This window comes from Jaculus jaculus, chromosome 4 (assembly GCF_020740685.1).
Source record: "Jaculus jaculus isolate mJacJac1 chromosome 4, mJacJac1.mat.Y.cur, whole genome shotgun sequence".
In the NCBI taxonomy this organism is placed as follows: domain Eukaryota; kingdom Metazoa; phylum Chordata; class Mammalia; order Rodentia; family Dipodidae; genus Jaculus; species Jaculus jaculus.
Window position 1 is genome coordinate 51,246,468 of NC_059105.1, and position 17,262 is coordinate 51,263,729.

The 17,262-nt window shown below is 39.6% G+C and overlaps 1 protein-coding gene and 1 pseudogene across 9 annotated transcripts in view; one reads left to right on the forward strand and one right to left on the reverse strand.

Annotated features, from left to right (window-relative positions):
• Window positions 1–6,217, forward strand: part of LOC101602510 — a 33,152-nt pseudogene extending 26,935 nt beyond the window's left edge.
• Window positions 1–17,262, reverse strand: part of Gulp1 (GULP PTB domain containing engulfment adaptor 1) — a 253,795-nt gene that overhangs the window by 143,230 nt on the left and 93,303 nt on the right. The window lies entirely within an intron of this gene.

The following is a 17,262-nucleotide window of genomic DNA, read 5'->3' on the forward strand; positions in this document are numbered from 1 at the left end:
TCATAAGACTCAAAAGGACACAATCAGTCATACCTTAAAGACTATGCCCACTGAGTCCTAACACTGAACATCCAGGCTGGTGACTGCAGTCAATTAGGTGAGACAAGCTACTGCCTCAGGTGCTACTTACTCCAATCATGTCAGCCAACCTTTGATTAGAACTTCACTTCTTTTATTGTTGTTTTTATTAAAAATTATTAAACTAAAATGTACATTTTGCATATTTAGAATACTTACGAAAGTATAGAACTACCACCATAAACTAACTCTAGAATATTTTCACTACCTCTACCGAAGGACATTATATAAGTCACGGATCTTCTATGAAAAGAGCACTAAGGATATATTGACTGTTTTATGGCTCTGAAAATGACGGAGTCTGTTTTCAACTGAGCATGGACTGACTCACTCCATGCTACCTTGGGGTATTTTAAAATAATGACAATATTTCCTTTCTTTCTATATTTAACACTCAATTTCAAGACTCAATTGATTACGTACTTTTAGGTATTAATTTGGGGCTTTTTGCCATATGATGGAAAAAGAAGAATGCACTGGACACTGTATAATTGGCATAGGTTGCAATACTTACTCATCAATGTTTATCTTCTCCTCTTTCTATTTTTTTTTAAATATTTTATTTTACTTATTTATTAGAGAGTAAGGGGAGGGAGAATAGGTGTGCCAGGGAATCTAGTCATTGCAAATAAACTCCAGACACATGCTCCACCATGTATATCAGGCTTATGTAGGTTTTGGAGAATCAAAACTGTGTCCTCAGGCTTCACAAGGAAGTGCCTTAATCACTAATTCTTCTTTCTAGCCTACATTCTTCTCCTTCTAAAGACACACTAAAGGTGGTTCTATTCTTTGTTCCTCTAATTATACACACCCCTCACCTTTTCCTCTTTACTGATTGGTTTTACATTGACTTAAGATTTGGACAGACATCAATACTTTCCCCAAACTTACTTTCTTTGAAATTTACTAGGGCAGCAGAACCTGTATTGCATTCTCAGTGTTATCATTCGATTCTTCAAAAGCCACCCCAGGAATTACCATTAAGCTTTTCAGTATCTCAAAGTACCTTTCTTGGACAGATATTCAGCCCCAAACTGTTATGAGATAACATTATTTCATTGCTCAGATGAAACAGATTTCTTTACAGATCATTCCACCCAGCTCTGAGATACAGCACTTTTAATAACCTATATTCTGTAGCCTTTTTCTAAAATGTGCTCTTGATTCTTATGAGTAAAATATACAACTTCCTTACATGTTTGTGCAATTTTAATCACAGGTTCCAAAGAAATCTGTGAAGAAAATTATCAGGATCATATTAATATTTAGTAAGGAATGTTAGTTATTTGTGTATTAAATTTGAGACATTGAAATTCATAAACTACATCTCCAAATTCTACCTGTTTATTAAAAAAATTTGCATATCCTGAGAGAGAGGGGAGAGGGTGAGATAGCAGGACGAGAGGGTGGCGGTTAGGTGTGTGCTGGGGGCTTCTGCCATTACAAATGAACTCCAGATGCATGAGCCACCTTTGCATCAGGCTTTAGGAGGGCACTAGGGATTCAAACTTGGGTCACAAGGTTTTTTTTAAGCAAGTGTCTAACCACTGAGCAATCTCTCTAACCCTTCATGTGCTATCTTAAATCATCTTTTAAACTCTGCATTCTAACAAATAAATACATCCCACCAACTAGCATATTTACTCTTTACATGCCATTAATCCATAAAACCATAATTGGAATTTGATATAAAGGATTTGATACTACCTGTTCTACATTACAATACAATTTCATAATTACATAAGATCAGTGAACATCAACTCCTAATAATATTGTAAATTATTCTAATAGTTTTAAACTTGTGTTAAAGTATGTCAAAATATTTGTCATTGGATGATTTTAATTTTTTATACATATTCAATAACAGTCAACTGTGTGTCATGATTTATTTTCTCATATGAAAAGATGCTAAGCTTTTCAGATCTATTATAAAAAGCCCTGCTTGTGATTAGTAGTATTGACTTGTCCAGGGATTGGCCAGTCCCCTGCTGTATTAGTCTCAAAATGCAGTGTTGAGAGTATTTTAGAAGGGCTAACATCTCTCCCTCTCCCCACTTTGGTTTTCTCTCCTACCTTTTTTCCCCTTTTTCCCTTTTTTTCTTGCACTAGTTGTAAAAAGCACAGATTTTATTCATGACATTTCCATACATTTATATAGTGTACTTTGACCATATGCCTCCAGTCTATTATCCTTTCTTAAGCCACTCAATTTATCACTTACACACCCACAATATTTGATTCTCCTTTACTTTCAAGTTCTTTTCATGCTGAATTCAATGAGACAAAACCTGATGCACTTTTATCTTTCAAATCCTTTGCTTTGTAGTTCAGACTACTGAAGTATTAAAATTTACAATAAGTGCCTGATAGTTCTAAGCAAACTGAAAAGACATGAAATGACTGTTCAAATGGCAAATAGTTACACAGCTGAAGTCAGCATTCCAATTAAAAATACACACACAAACACACACACACACACATATACACACACACATACACACACACACATATATACGCACATAAAATTTCAGTTGGAGAGTTGGCTTAGCAATTTGGGTGCTTGCCTCAGAAGGCTACGGACCCATGTTTGGCTCCTCAGATCCCACATTAAGCCAGACACACATGGTGACTCGTGCACTATGATGCACATGCACACAAGGTGGTGCACACGTCTGGAGTTTGATTACAGTGGCCCTCTCGATCAGGGCTAATGATCTCAAGTTGGAGTCTCCCTCTCAGTTCACCTTTACATTCCATATAAACTGGCAACTCCCAAGTCACTTGCAGCTAGGTGAAAGCAGGAGGAAATACTGAATGGAATTTTAACTGAGGGTCCCTTCTTCTACTTGGCAGAATCAATAACTCCATCACTATTACCCTAGGCCTGTCTATCAGTGTCTTTTTCTGCTCCACTTGTTTCCATGGCTACCAGGCCAAAGTAATCTCTACTATAAAATAGAAGGGACCAGGGAAAAGATTATAACTATTCTAATTACAAAATATTTAATTTAACTTAGTGTATATGATGATGTAAAAACAATGTTTTAAAAATATATGTTATGCATATAATATCAGAGAAATTAGAAATATGAAAACAACATAAAAGGGATACACTTTGCTATCTCAAAAATTAATCCAAGCCAGGTATGGTGTTGCATGCTTTTAATCCCAGCACTTGGGTGACAGGGGTAGGGGGATGACCATGAGTTCAAGGCCACTCTGAGACCACTTAGTGAAGTCCACGTTAGCCTGGGCTAGAGTAAGACCCTACCTCAAAAAAAAAAAATCATCATCATCATCATCATCATCAAGACATTGAGCAAGATGGTTTGTTTCTGTAATTCCAGAACTTGGGATGTGGATATAGAACTGTTATGAATTTAAAGTCAGGCTCATCTGCACAGTGAGTATAAGGCCAGTCTGGGCTATTTGAAACTCTGCTTCACTTTTCTTTCTTTCTTTTTTTGGCATGTATGTGTGTATGTGCATACATGTGTGTTTAGAGGCCACAGGTTGACAAAGAGTGTCTTCCATCATCACTCTCCCTCTCACTTATTGAGACAGAGTCACTTGCTCAAACACAGAGCTCACTGATTCAGCTAGTCTAGCTAGCCAGCTTGCCCTGGGGATACCCTGTCTCAACCTCCCAAACACAGATATTACAGATGTAGTGGATCCACTCTTCTCTGGGCTCCATCTACAGCAGTAGAGTCATCCCTCAGGATCTTTACCTACACATCATCCAATTCAGCCTGTCCCTGTGAACAAACAAATTAACCCAGCTAATTTTCCCCAGCAACAGCAGCAGCAGCAACAGTTGTAGACAAGACCTCCACAGCAACAACAGCAACAGGGCATGCAGCCCCAGTTTACTGCTCCAACTCAGGTGTCTGTTCCTCCAGGCTGGAACCAGCTGCCTTTTCTAGCCCTTCAGCCTCCACCAACCCAGGGTTCTCTGGGCACAATGACTGCAAACCAAGGGTGGAAGAAATCTCCCTTGCCTGGCCCAATGAAGCAGCAACTCCAGGCAAGACCATTCTTATCCACAGCACAGACACCTTCTCACCCTCCCCCTCCTTATCCCTTTGGCAGCCAGCAAGCCTCACTTTCCTCAGATGAGCAACACAGGCCAGTTCACAGCTCCTTAGATGAAGAGCTTACAGGGAGGACCTTCCAGGGTCCCTACCCCCTGCAGCAACCCCACCTCACCAACAAGTCTCCTGCCTCCTCACCCTCCTCCTTCCAGCCCCTGTATCCTCCTCAATGGTTAACCAAATGCAACAGCAGATGGAACCAAGGCCACCTCAAAATAACCCACTTCCCCAGGGACTTCAGCAGCCTATCAGCTCTCCGGGTTGGAATCCCATAGTCCAATAGGGAAATGTGCCACCTAACTTCATGGTGATGCAGCAGCAACCACCAACCAGGGGCCACAGAGTTTACATCCAGGCCTAGGAGGAATGCCTAAATGCCTCCCACCTGGCTTCTCAGCAGGACAGGCCAATCCGATCTTTATGCAAGGTAAGGTGCCTTCTACCACAGCAACCACCCCTGGGAATTCAGGAGCCCCTCAACTGCAAGCAAATCAAAATGTCCAGCATGCAGGTGGCCAAGGAGCTGGTCTTCCTCAAAATGCAGGTGTCCCATGGGCCACCAAATATGATGCAACCCAGCCTCATGGGAACTCATGGCAACATGAACAACCAGCAAGCTGGTACCTCTGGTGTTCCTCAGGTGAACCTGGGCAACATGCAAAACCAGCCCCAGCAGGGTCCACCATTTCAGCTGATGGACATGCACCAACAGATTATGCCCTCCCAAGGCCAAATGGTCCAGCAACAAGGAACTTTGAACCCTCAGAACTCTATGATCCTTTCAAGGGCCCAGCTTATGTCACAGGGCCAGATGATGGTGAACCCTCAGAACCAAAACCTCGGGCCTTCTCCCCAAAGGATGACCCCACCCAAGCAGATGCTTTCCCAAGCAGGGTCCACAAATGATGGCACCACACAACCAGATGATGGGGCCTCAGGGACAAGTTTTGCTCCAACAGAATCCAATGATAGAACAAATCATGACCAATCAAATGCAAGGAAATAAGCAACAGTTTAACACTCAGAACCAATCCAATGTCATACTGGGACCAGCACAGATAATAAGGGGACCAACTCCAAACATGCAAGGAAACATGGTGCAGTTTACAGGACAGATGCTGCCCCAACAAGGGCCTGTGAACAGCAGGTTATGGGGATTCATGGGCAAGTTCTACAGCCACCTGGGCCCAGCCAACACATGGGCCAGCAGCATGGTGATCCTGCTACTACAGTAAATAATGATGTCAACTTGTCTCAGATGATGCCTGATCTTAGCATGCAACAAACCAACATGGTCCCCCCACATGTGCAGGCCATGCAGGGAAAAAGTGCCTCGGGAAACCATTTCTCAGGCCATGGGATGCCTTTCAATGTACCTTTCAGTGTAGCGCCCAATGGAAATCAGATGTCCTGTGGACAGAATCCAGGCTTCCCAGTCAATAAGGATGTAACGTTAACAAGACCGTTGCTGGTCAACTTATTGCAGCGTGACATTTCTGCTGGCCATTTTGGGGTAAACAGTAAGCAAAATAATACCAACACAAATAAACCAAAGAAGAAGAAACCCCCTTGGAAGAAAAAAAATAGTCAGCAAGATCTAAACACCCCAGATAATCGCCCAGCTGGTCTAGAGGAAGCTGATCAGCAGTCACTGCCTGGAGAACAGGCGCTAAACTGCCAGAGTTTTCAAACCGGCCACCAGCCCCTTCACAGAGTTTAGTCCCAAAGGAACCTCCAGCTATAGCACTTAATGAGTCTGTTACCAGACCAGAACATGAGGCAAATGCTGCCATAGTCTCTGGACAAAGTGAGCCAAAGGAGATCATTGAAAAGTCCAAAACTCCAAGCCAAAGAACTTCCCAAACCAAAGAACCAAGTGTGGCTTCTGAAAGTGTGGAAAATGGACATAGTAAGCGATCTTCTCGGCCTGCTTCAGCCTCCAGCTCTACTAAAGATGTAACTGGTGCAGTGCAGTCCAAGCAAAGAAAATCCAAGTAAACAAGCTGGAAGATGACCTGATACTTGTAAATGTGTGTGAATTTTACAAACAGCAATTTTGAGCTGCGACTTTTTTTTTCATGTATTTCTGTACAGTTACTCATTTTAATAATGTGGCCCATGTCCTAGTCCCTGCAACCTGTTTCATAAAGTGTAATGGGGAAAGCAGAATTGTACAGCTCTTTGGGTGTTGCAAAGTGAAATTCAAGGTTTCTAAAATGTTGCCATGTACTGAAAGGAGCTAATGCCATTATAAATATTACTAGTTTTCACATTTCTTAAGCAGCCTAGAGTACAGGATGAGCATTTTTAGATCTTTTAATGATGTATTATGCTGTGGACATACTGTGTGTGAATAACAGTAGTGGGGGCAAAAAGCAATCTTGTCATTTGGAAATGTAAATAATTTTGTTATATAGTATTTTGGATGTATTTGTTGTAGAAATGGACCAGTAAATAAAGAGAATCTAAGGGTTTGTACAATGTGAAAAAAACAAACTCTGCTTCAAATCCCATTTTAAAATTAGTAATAAATACAAATTTTAATTAACATGAATAATTAATTCAAAATCATGTAAGCCTTACTAATGCTTACAGACTTAACAGAGAAGCATGTATCGAAGTGTGTGAAGAACTGAAAACATGATAACTGTGAGATGTAGAGAGCAGGATAGAAACAGAAACAAACAATTTTCTTGAGTTTGAGACTATAATGTAACCGAATAGAGAGAGGAGAGGGTGTAAGGGAGGAGAGAGTGAAAAAGAGAAAAAGAGGAAAGAAGGCAGAGATTGAGAAGGGGGCTATACGCATCAGCAAGAGTTCCAATGGAGTAAAAGGGGGAGACAGGGAGAGGGGAGTGGGCCTGAAATGAGCCTGAAATGGGAAAGCCATCATGAGAGGAAAGGCCAGAAAGAGGGTTTCATAGGAAGGGGAAGGAAGCTGCCACGCAAGTGAAGGGGCTGGAGTGACGTGCTGAGGGAGAGGCTAGGAGGAGGGGCCATTCCCTTTTCTCAGCCTAGATATATCCTGAATTATGGGAACAGAAGGTGGTTCTAGAATCCCAGACTTAGTTTAGGCATGGCAGGTAAAAAGAGGGAGATAGGAGGATGGGTAGAGTGCATTAAGACATTTAAAATGATAACTACTGGGGGGGAAAAAAAAAAAAGGTGTCATTGTAACCATCCTAGGTGGATCAAGATATTCTAAAGAGATACCTGTGCCCTTCCCATTGATTATCACAATGTTGAAACAAGGGAGCCCAGGAAACTGAAATTTCATCCAGGAATCTCATTCTAGGAAAGGAAAAAGGACAAAACTCTGGGCTTAGCCACTGGGAAAGGTTTACAACTTATCAGACTATCTTTCCGAAGAGACTGAAGCCTAGACAACACTGATGACCACCTCTGGACAGGATGCTTATCTATACACACCTCTGCAATTCTACTTAAACCTTATACAGGACCTCAAAGATGGACTTGGGTGGGAGAGGTGTGACTGGTTCTCTTTTTCCCACTTCCCAATGTAGCCATATCAAATATTCTCTTTCTGCTTTTCATTACCAATTTGTCCTTTTAATTGACTGCTGAGAATGGGTGCTGAACCTGGCTTATTAGAGCTGCCACTGCAAAAGCTCTGATCCCAAGGAGTCTGGTAAGAATTAGGGTAGTGACAAAGAGATGAAAGGCATATTTTGGGTGTCAGCTGCTTGTAGAGGACTGACCTGGGATAGAGAGGTATTTTTTGCCTCGTGCTTTAGCCAGCATGAGCTGTACCTTACTTCAATCTGGTGAAAAAGAAAAATGAGCATTTGGACTTTGTCTGGACTCTGGAAAAGTCTGACCCTTGTTTGTCACCGACTGGTGCACCTCTGGGCTTTGTCTTTCTGTTTGCTAGGGGCTCCCTAAAACTGCCTGGGTTCTTTTGAACTGTTGTTAGGGCCTGCCATTTAGTAAAAGGGTTTGTCTTTCGGGTTCCTTCTGAACTGGCTCAGCTCTGTGGAACCATGGTGGGGTTGTCTGCAAGTCTCTCACATGGCAGACAACGCTTTCAGACTCTTTGAAATCACTGGGGCTCTGCTGAACAACCTGAGACAAGGCTGTTAAGGAAATGTCCACTGCAATTGACGTAACCATGAAAACTGTTAAGTCTTTACTGTGCCGGTGTGCCATAGGGAGAATTCTGAAGGACTAGTCATTTTCAAACTTAGGATGGTTTCGAAGACAGCATGGCACAAACACAGCCTGCTCCTGGACCTCCCGAAAATAAATATCAACCTCTAAAATGCTCCATTTTTTCATGTCTTAAAAAAATATTGCAGGGCTAGAAAGATGGCTCAGGGGACAAAATGCTCCATGCTCAAACGGAAATAATACATTTACCCCCAGAACCCACATAAGACAAGTAGATAACAAAACAAAGCAAAAACTTTGGTGAGCTTTTGTAAGCCCAGTACTCTGAGGATGCTAGGCAGGTGGGAGGAAATGGGCAGCAGAAGCAGGAGAACGTCCCAGGAGCTGGTGGGGAACCCAGCAAAGAAGACAAAATGACAACGCAGAGCAAGAAACCCGCCTTCAACAGAGGCGGACAGGCAAGTACTGACCTCGACTCACACAACTCTATGTGTGCCACAACTCACGCACAGAAAGAAACATGCACAGACATGCGTACTCACACCTAAGTACCTACATACATGAAAAACTGTTTTGGCATGCCTTGTTTAAAATATGTGTGAATGTGTGTATACACATATATGCCATTGCTTCTGGGTCTAGCTTTTTCCTATTGTAGAACTTTACCTCAGGAGGCCTATGTAAAATGGTAACTAATTGAAATGTTAATTATGAGCTTTCTTTCTGGTAGAATATTTGAGTCTGAAAGTTTCAAATGCTAATCTGAAAAATAATATTGAAGACAAATATTTTATTGCAGGAAATAGGTGAAATACTAAAACAAATGAAGTGTCTCTAAATAATATCTATTAAAACATTTGTGTTGTAGTTTATTTTGTAGGAATATTCATAATATGCAAATGAAAAATATAAAATTTTTATTAAGGGTGTAATAAAAATGATGACTATGACTATTTGCCCTAGATCTTATGTTATGACCTAGATCTAGATGTTAAATTTGCTTTTCAAAGAAATATAGAATATTTGTATTCTAACAGAGCTTAGCTTTCTGAATCTCTGTTTTAATTCTTTATATAAAAGAAAAAGGGTCTTCATAGCAAAAAGGATAATAAAAATCAGGGAAGAAATAAATTAAATGGAGAGTGAACAAAACAAGTAGGGATGGGGCAGGAGAAATGGGTCAGGGGTTAAAAGTTCTTACTTGCAAAGCCTGATGGCCTGAGTTTCATTCTCCAGTACCAACATAAAATCAAATGCACAGAGTGGCACATGCATCTGGAGTTTGCTTGCAGTGGCAAGAGGCCCTGAAGTGTCCATTCTCTCTCTCCCCCACTCTCTCATTTCTCTTTCTCTATCTTCAGCTTGCAAATAAAATAAAATACAAAGATTAAAAAAAAAAAAACAGGCTGAATAGATTGGTCAGCTGTTAAAGGCACTTTCTTACATAGCCTGTTGGGCTGAGCTTAATTCTCCAGTACTTACTCAAAGCCAAATGCACAAAGTGGAGCATCTGTCTGGAGTTTATTTGCAGTGACAAGAGGCCCTGGCACAACTCACTCACTCTTTCTCACATATTCTATCTTCTTGAAAATGTAAAATAAAATATTTAAAAACACTACATTAGTGAAACTAGGAGACACTGAAGCTAAAATATTTCTTCACAGACAAGCATACAATAAGCAGAGCCAATAGATTACCCACAGAATGGGAGAAAAATTTTGCTGGCTATACAACTGACAGAGGCCTAATTTCTAGAATCTGCAAAGAACTCAAAAGCCTAAGCAATAAAAAATTCAAACAACCCACTCACAAAATGGAGCAGAGAACTGAACAGGGATTTCACAGTGGAAGATATACAAATGGCAAACACATACTTAAGAAAATGTTCATCATCAGGAAAATGCAAATTAAAACAACTATGAGATTCTACCTTATCCCAGTAAAAATAGCAAACATTAAAGAATCAAAGGACGGGGCTGGAGAGATGGCTTAGCGGTTAAGCGCTTGCCTGTGAAGCCTAAGGACCCTGGTTCGAGGCTCGGTTCCCCAGGTCCCACGTTAGCCAGATGCACAAAGGGGCGCACGCATCTGGAGTTCGTTTACAGAGGCTGGAAGCCCTGGCGCGCCCATTCTCTCTCTCTCCCTCTATGTGTCTTTCTCTCTGTGTCTGTAGCTCTCAAATAAATAAATGAAGAAAGAAAGAAGAAAGAAAGAAAGAAAGAAAGAAAGAAAGAAAGAAAGAAAGAAAGAAAGAAAGAAGGAAGGAAAGAAAGAATCAAAGGACAACAATGTTGGTGAGGATGTAGAGAAATAGGAACCCTCATTCACTGTTGGTGAGAATGTAAGATTGTATAACCACTATGGAAAGCAATATGGAAGTTTCTATAAAGGTTGACTATAGAGTTACCATCAGAACCAGTATATTCCCTTACTGAGCATTTACCCTAAAAGCTCCATGCCTCAGTTCAGAGAGAGTTGCTCAACCATGTTTATAGCTACTCAATTCGCAATAGTTAAGGGCTGGAATCACCCCAGATGTCCATCATGACATGAATGGATAACTAAGATGTAGTATATCTACATGATGGAATTATACACAGCAGGAAGGAAAAATGGCACAATGATATTTAAAGAAAAGTGATCTAACCTGGAAAATATCATTCTCAGCAAACTCACCCAATAACAGAAAGATAACTGTTGCATGGTCTCACTCATCTGTGGCTTATAACCTGAATCTGCCCAACATGCTGACATACTTAATAAGCATCTCAAGGACCAGACAATAGGGAGGGTAGGGCAGGAGGGGAGGGGGGACACAAAACTGACCCAAATGACAATGGTACCATAAAATTCTATATCCTGAAAGACAGCCTAAATGGTTGAATCTTCATCAGGTCCTTAGAGGGAACACCTGAACCACAGGGCCCTGGACAGGGTATGATGAAGACTAACCGAAATCTTCTGTTTCTCTTTCTCTCCCCCTCTCCAATTTCTTTCTCTTCTCTCTCTCTCTCTCTTATATTACCTATCTTTTTCTTACTTCTTTTCCCTTGGTGCTGGCCTGTAACTCCCAGTACCAGCATGCAGTTAACATCCACAATGAATTGTTGATCACCTACAAGGTTTCCAAAATGAAGACAGATTTCTGTCAGAGTACCTGATGAACCACCAAAGGTTAGTGGTAAGACCCCACTGCCAAAGACACCATATGCTGTTGCTACAGAACATAGAGTGACATGGCTGGAATCTAGACAGTTAGCTTGCCTAATGCCAGAAGGTGCTACGTGAGTGAATGGGATAAAAGGAATAACATCTGGCCAAGCAACCCATGGTCTAAGATTCTCAGCATCAAACAACCTGATGTGATGCTCACATACTGCAATAGTGGCACACAGCCATGGTGGGTAAGCAACTGCTCTTGATTTGGCTAATGGATCCACTCAGTGGAAGGGAACCCATAGCTGTTTCTGGGAAACACGTCAGAGCCATATCCAAATAATGAGCCTGCTCTCCATTATTAAACTCCATAAATCATGGGCTACAAGAGGGCCTACACCTATTAAATTCTCTCTAAAATAATAATGGCTAAACCATTTATCTGGTGCTGACATCAATCTCCATTGGAGAATCTGTTGCTCTTTTTCAGATGTATGCATACCTGGAGGAGAAAATCAGCCCATCACACTTCCCCAGGGCCCCAGCTGAAACTACAGAGTAACTGGGAAAATGAGCAAATTGCTGCTTTCTTGGTGAATCTGGTACCTGCACAAGGGTCAAAGAGATAGACACTGAGAATATTCAACATCTACCAAACCATACATCCAGAGTCAAAGAGGCTCCCAAGACCTCAGTACTGAAGTAGACCTAAAACGAACCCAACATAGTTCAGGGAAATTTGTGGAAGAGGGGTCAAAAAGATTGTTAGAGCTACATGTTGGGACATTATGCACAGAGTCATTGCCTCTTTCTTCCCCATAATTAATGGCTAACCCCACAATGTACAACCCACATTACCCAACAAGGAGGTTTCTTGCAGAGCAAGTAGGACAGGGAGGAGACTAAAGATGATACCAACACGGCTGTATACATACTGTGTACATAACTAATAATAATAATAATAAAATAATAAAAGTTATAAGAATACTCAAAATCCTATCTCCTTGGAGTCTCTTGGGTTTTTTTTTTTTGTTTGTTTGTTTGTTTTTATCTGGCTTCAATTGTCATATACCCTTCCTTTCTGACTGTCCTCTCACGTCATCCTCAGAGTGGATCTTGCTCTGTGGTCCTGACAAGCCTGATCCTCACTAGGTAGTACAAGCTGAATTCCAATTTGTGCAATCCTCATTCCTCATCTTCTTGTGTGCTATTATTACAGACATGTGCCACCACGTGTGGCTATTGTTTACTTTCTAATTTCCTTATGTTTCTAACATTTTTCAAATTTTTTTCCATTATTAACTTTAATTTCCTATCATTGCAGTCAGAAAAGATATATATTAAATTTATTAATACTTATTTTCCCTTACACATAATCCCTCCTAAAGAGTGTTCCACATGTCCTTGAAAACAATGTAGCTCTTCTTTTGCTGTCATCTATCTATCTATCTATCTATCTATCTATCTATCTATCTATCTACCTACCTACCTACCTACCTACCTACCTACCTATCTATCTATCTTTGGCTTACTGAGGCCAGCATATTTCTAAATTAAATTACATATGAAATGTTTATTTCTTTCCTGTCCTATTCAGGGATATGAAAAATGATTTATATAGCTTCACTCATCATAACAAATAAAAAGAATTATAGTTTTATTATGTTTAATTTATCAAAGAGTGTACCAAAAGTTCTAATAATTGCAATAGTCTGAAAATTTACTATTACTGTTTGATCAGTATTCACATATAAAATGCATTTATGTTTTCCTATCTCAAGATGCTACTTTCCATTCTTTCTAATTAAACAAAGAAGAAATTCACCATGAGACCTATAAGTCTGGATATTAGGTGGGAGAGAAAAGATGTGATAAGAAATATGAAATAGGGCTGGAGAGATGGTTTAGCAGTTAAGTGCTTGCCTGTGAAGTCAAAGGACCCCGGTGTGAGGCTCGATTCCCCAGGTACCACGTTAGCCAGATGCACAAGGAGGCGCAGGCATCTGGAGTTCATTTTCAGTGGCTGGAGGCCCTGGTGCATCCATTCTTTCTCTCTCTCTCTCTCTTTCTCTCTCTCTCTCTCCCTCTTTGTTGCTCTCAAATAAGTAAATAAAAATAAAAAGAAATATGAAATAAATAAATATGAAGGGATAGGAGGAATGAAAGTGTGGAAGATGAAGTATGTAATATGTCTAGCATATAACTGGATGACAGATCATCACAGGAGAAAATGTCAAGGGACTACTGAGTAGTTGCTTCATTATTTTTTATTGAAACACTTCCTCTAATTAAAGTTTATTCTTTCTTTAAAAGAATATTGTTTTATTTATTTCCTTGTCTGAGAAACAGAAAGAGGCAAACAGAGAGAAAGAGGATGTGTGCACCAGGGCTTCTAGCCAGTGCAATCAAACTTCAGAGGCATGTGCCACCATGTGCATTTGGCTTATGTGGGTTCTGGGAAATCAAAACTGGGTCCTTAGATTTCTCAGGCAAGTGCCTAAACAGCTAAGCCATCTCTCGTTTATTCTTTCTTTATTCAGCAGTGTGAGACAGAACAAGGTCCATGCCTGGTTTCTAATTTCAACTTTGTCATTTGATCTCAGCCAAATTTAGCTTACCCTGCCTAAGCTTACTTAGTTGTAACCTGAGATATGTATAACATAATTCCATTATAAGGAATAAAAGTGTCGACTTCTGCCCAACATATACTAACCAGCATTAAATTCCTTATAATCCTCGATTGTGAATAAAAGAAGGCTTGCAGGGCTGGAGAGATGGCTTAGTGGTTAAGTGCTTGCCTGTGAAGCCTAAGGACCCCAGTTCAAGGCTTGATTACCTAGGACCCACGTCAGCCAGATGCACAAGGGAGCGCATATATCTGGAGTTCATCTGCATTGGGTAAAGGCCCTGGCATGCCATTTTCCCTCTCTCCCCCCCCCCTCTCTCTGCCTCTATCCCTTTCTGTCACTTTCAAATAAATAAAAATAAACAGAAATAAAATAAGCTGTTAATTTAAGAGGAGAATGAATATATAGAGAGAGGGCTTTCTTGAGAGTTTCAGTGTACTGTTTTTCATTAAGCCAAACATTTTGGACTGGACAAGTCAGTTACATATCAGTGGTGCAGCGTATGATATATGGGGAAAAACTTATTTCCACTAAAATTCAAGCTCATGTTTCTTCTATATTATGATTATTATTGATATCTTTAAGAATCTAACTAATAGAGAAATTTATTCCTATATACCTATTACTAAAAATCTCTCCAAGACTATTTTTAAAGAAATTTACTTAATTTAATGTTACCAATTTTCTATATATTTGAGATTATAACTTTATGTTAGTAGAAAAAGTTATAATTAATTTAATTTAAACAAAGCTAATGCTTTGAAATGATGACTCAAAACAAACTGTATAATAATTACCAAAAGAAACCTTTCATGTGTCAAATAACTATCTGTACTCTAGATAACACCCAGAGTCTATCCATGTATCAAAATTACTATAAACCATAATTGCCATATGATGTCATTTGGCAGCTCCAAAACAAGAGAAGAGGCTAGAAGTGATTTGAGAGTTTAATTAAATCATCAAGTTGAGTATGTGTTAGTGGAAGCATTTCTTAATATTCTGGACCTGGGTTGGGGAATGAACAGAACATGCAAATATGTTCCCTTTTCTCATAGCACAGCTCATAAATTAGTAAAGTAGATTTAACATTAAAGCTCTAACTTTGCATTCCAGAAATTCAAAAATGGCTTAAGTGATAGGGAAAATAGTAAAATCTGTACAGGAATGTGATGTCTAATCACCTTACATAAGGAAGCCATTCAATAAAGCATTCTTTTTGAAAATCAAGTGAAAATACTTCATTTCTAACTTATTTTCTAATTTATGTCCCAAAGTAGTATTTCTCCTGGAGTTATCAAATGGTCATTTAGTCTGGGGACATGAAATCTATATTCCCACATATATTTCCAGCTATTTTATATGTTTCTAACTCCTTTGTGTAATTCTTTATCTTACAAACCTTTGGGGTTCTAAGTGAAAACATGCCTAACATTTTGAAATCAATTACTAATTTTTTGAAGGTCTAATATGAACATTCTATTTCAGGTGTATTTTAGCTGCTTAAATTTAATTCTACAATTCACGTTTTCTTCATATAAAAGTAGTGTATGCACACTGAACACACTTAACATTAAATGCTATTAAAAAGAAGAAAATGGCTGAAGAGATGTCTTATCAGTTAAGGTGCTTGCTGGTAAAGCCAAAGGACCCAGGTTCAATTGCCCAGTACCCACATAAAGTCAGTAGTACATGATGGTGCATGTGTCTGGAGTTTATTTGCAGTGGCATGAACTCCTGACATGCCCATTCTCCCTCTGCTGTCTCTCTCTCTTTTTCTCTTCCTCTCTCTCTCTCTCTCTTTCTCTCTCTCTCTCTCTGACACACAATAAATATTTTTAAAAATATGAAAATTAAAATTACAAAGAAATAGCCATGGTAACATATAAGTGCATATACATACATTGTTTATTAGTCTACAAAGGTATATTGTTGAGATGTTTCTATAGACACAAGTGTGCTCTGGTATACCCATCCTTTTGGTATGGTTATTTTTTTATGTCATTGAAATTTATTTCTTATCACTTTTAAAATTCTGTGTCATATTCTATCATTGGATATAGTTATAACATTTTGTTAAGCATCCTCCACTCTAGGCACCTTACGTATGTCTAGATTTCCTTAAGCTTCACCAGACGTGTACTGAGTGTACAGGATTCCCATTTTCACTTGCCTTTACTTCAACACACAATATCAATTCTTCTTTTCTCAATGCAGTGCAATTTTGTTCATTCTTCCTTGTTCCACAGCATCTCCCTTTCCATGCAGTGATTTTTCCAAACTTTAATTATGACAGTGTGCTAGCTGGCCTTTCTTCATGGAGCACTGCTCAGCTTATCTCCACATTGCATCCTATGATGCCTGTAAAACACAAGCCTGCTTAAGTTGCTCCCTTGTTCCATCCTTTCAGTGGCCATTACCCTACATTCTGAATGCCTCATTCCTTAAAATGTTTGATTCTTTGTACCGTCCTCTCTACTCTTCACCATGTAATGGGACTTTGCTAGGAACATAAAATTTAGATTCTAACTTTATGTAGTTCAAATAGTATCCTCCCCTAAAATGCATGTAGCTTCAGAAATTTACAAGTTTAGAAACAGGGTCTTTGCTGATGCAAGCACCACATGGTCTTGGGATAAAATCATTCTGAATTGGGACTGGCTGATATTTAGGAAGGACACAAAGACATGGGGGAAGAAGGCCAAGGAGACCCTGGTGATATGCTGACTCCAGAATAGCACCAGGAGTCACATGAAGCTGGAAGAAACAATATCCTCCCTTGCAGCCTGAAAGGGTGAACAGAACAGCTGACATCTTGGCTTCAGATGCTAACCTCCATACTTTTTAGCAATCACATTTTTATTGTTTAAAGTGACCCAGTATGTAGTTCTTTTGCAGTAGCCTCAGGTAAGTAATGTATTGTGCATCCTAGCAATATGCTAATAGCTTTATTTAGAGTCTCACTAGATTAAAGACACACAAAAAAGTAATGCTCATATGTATAGTATTATGCTGTCAGCTATGGAAATTGGCATATGAGAGGCAATTTGGTCCATGTTTTAAAATGCACAAATCACTTTTGCTTACCTGTATACCTATTGATACCTGATACACATTATTATTTAGTTTTTGTTCACTTTACTGCCAAAATCTTTACTGGTTGAGATTTTTATGGC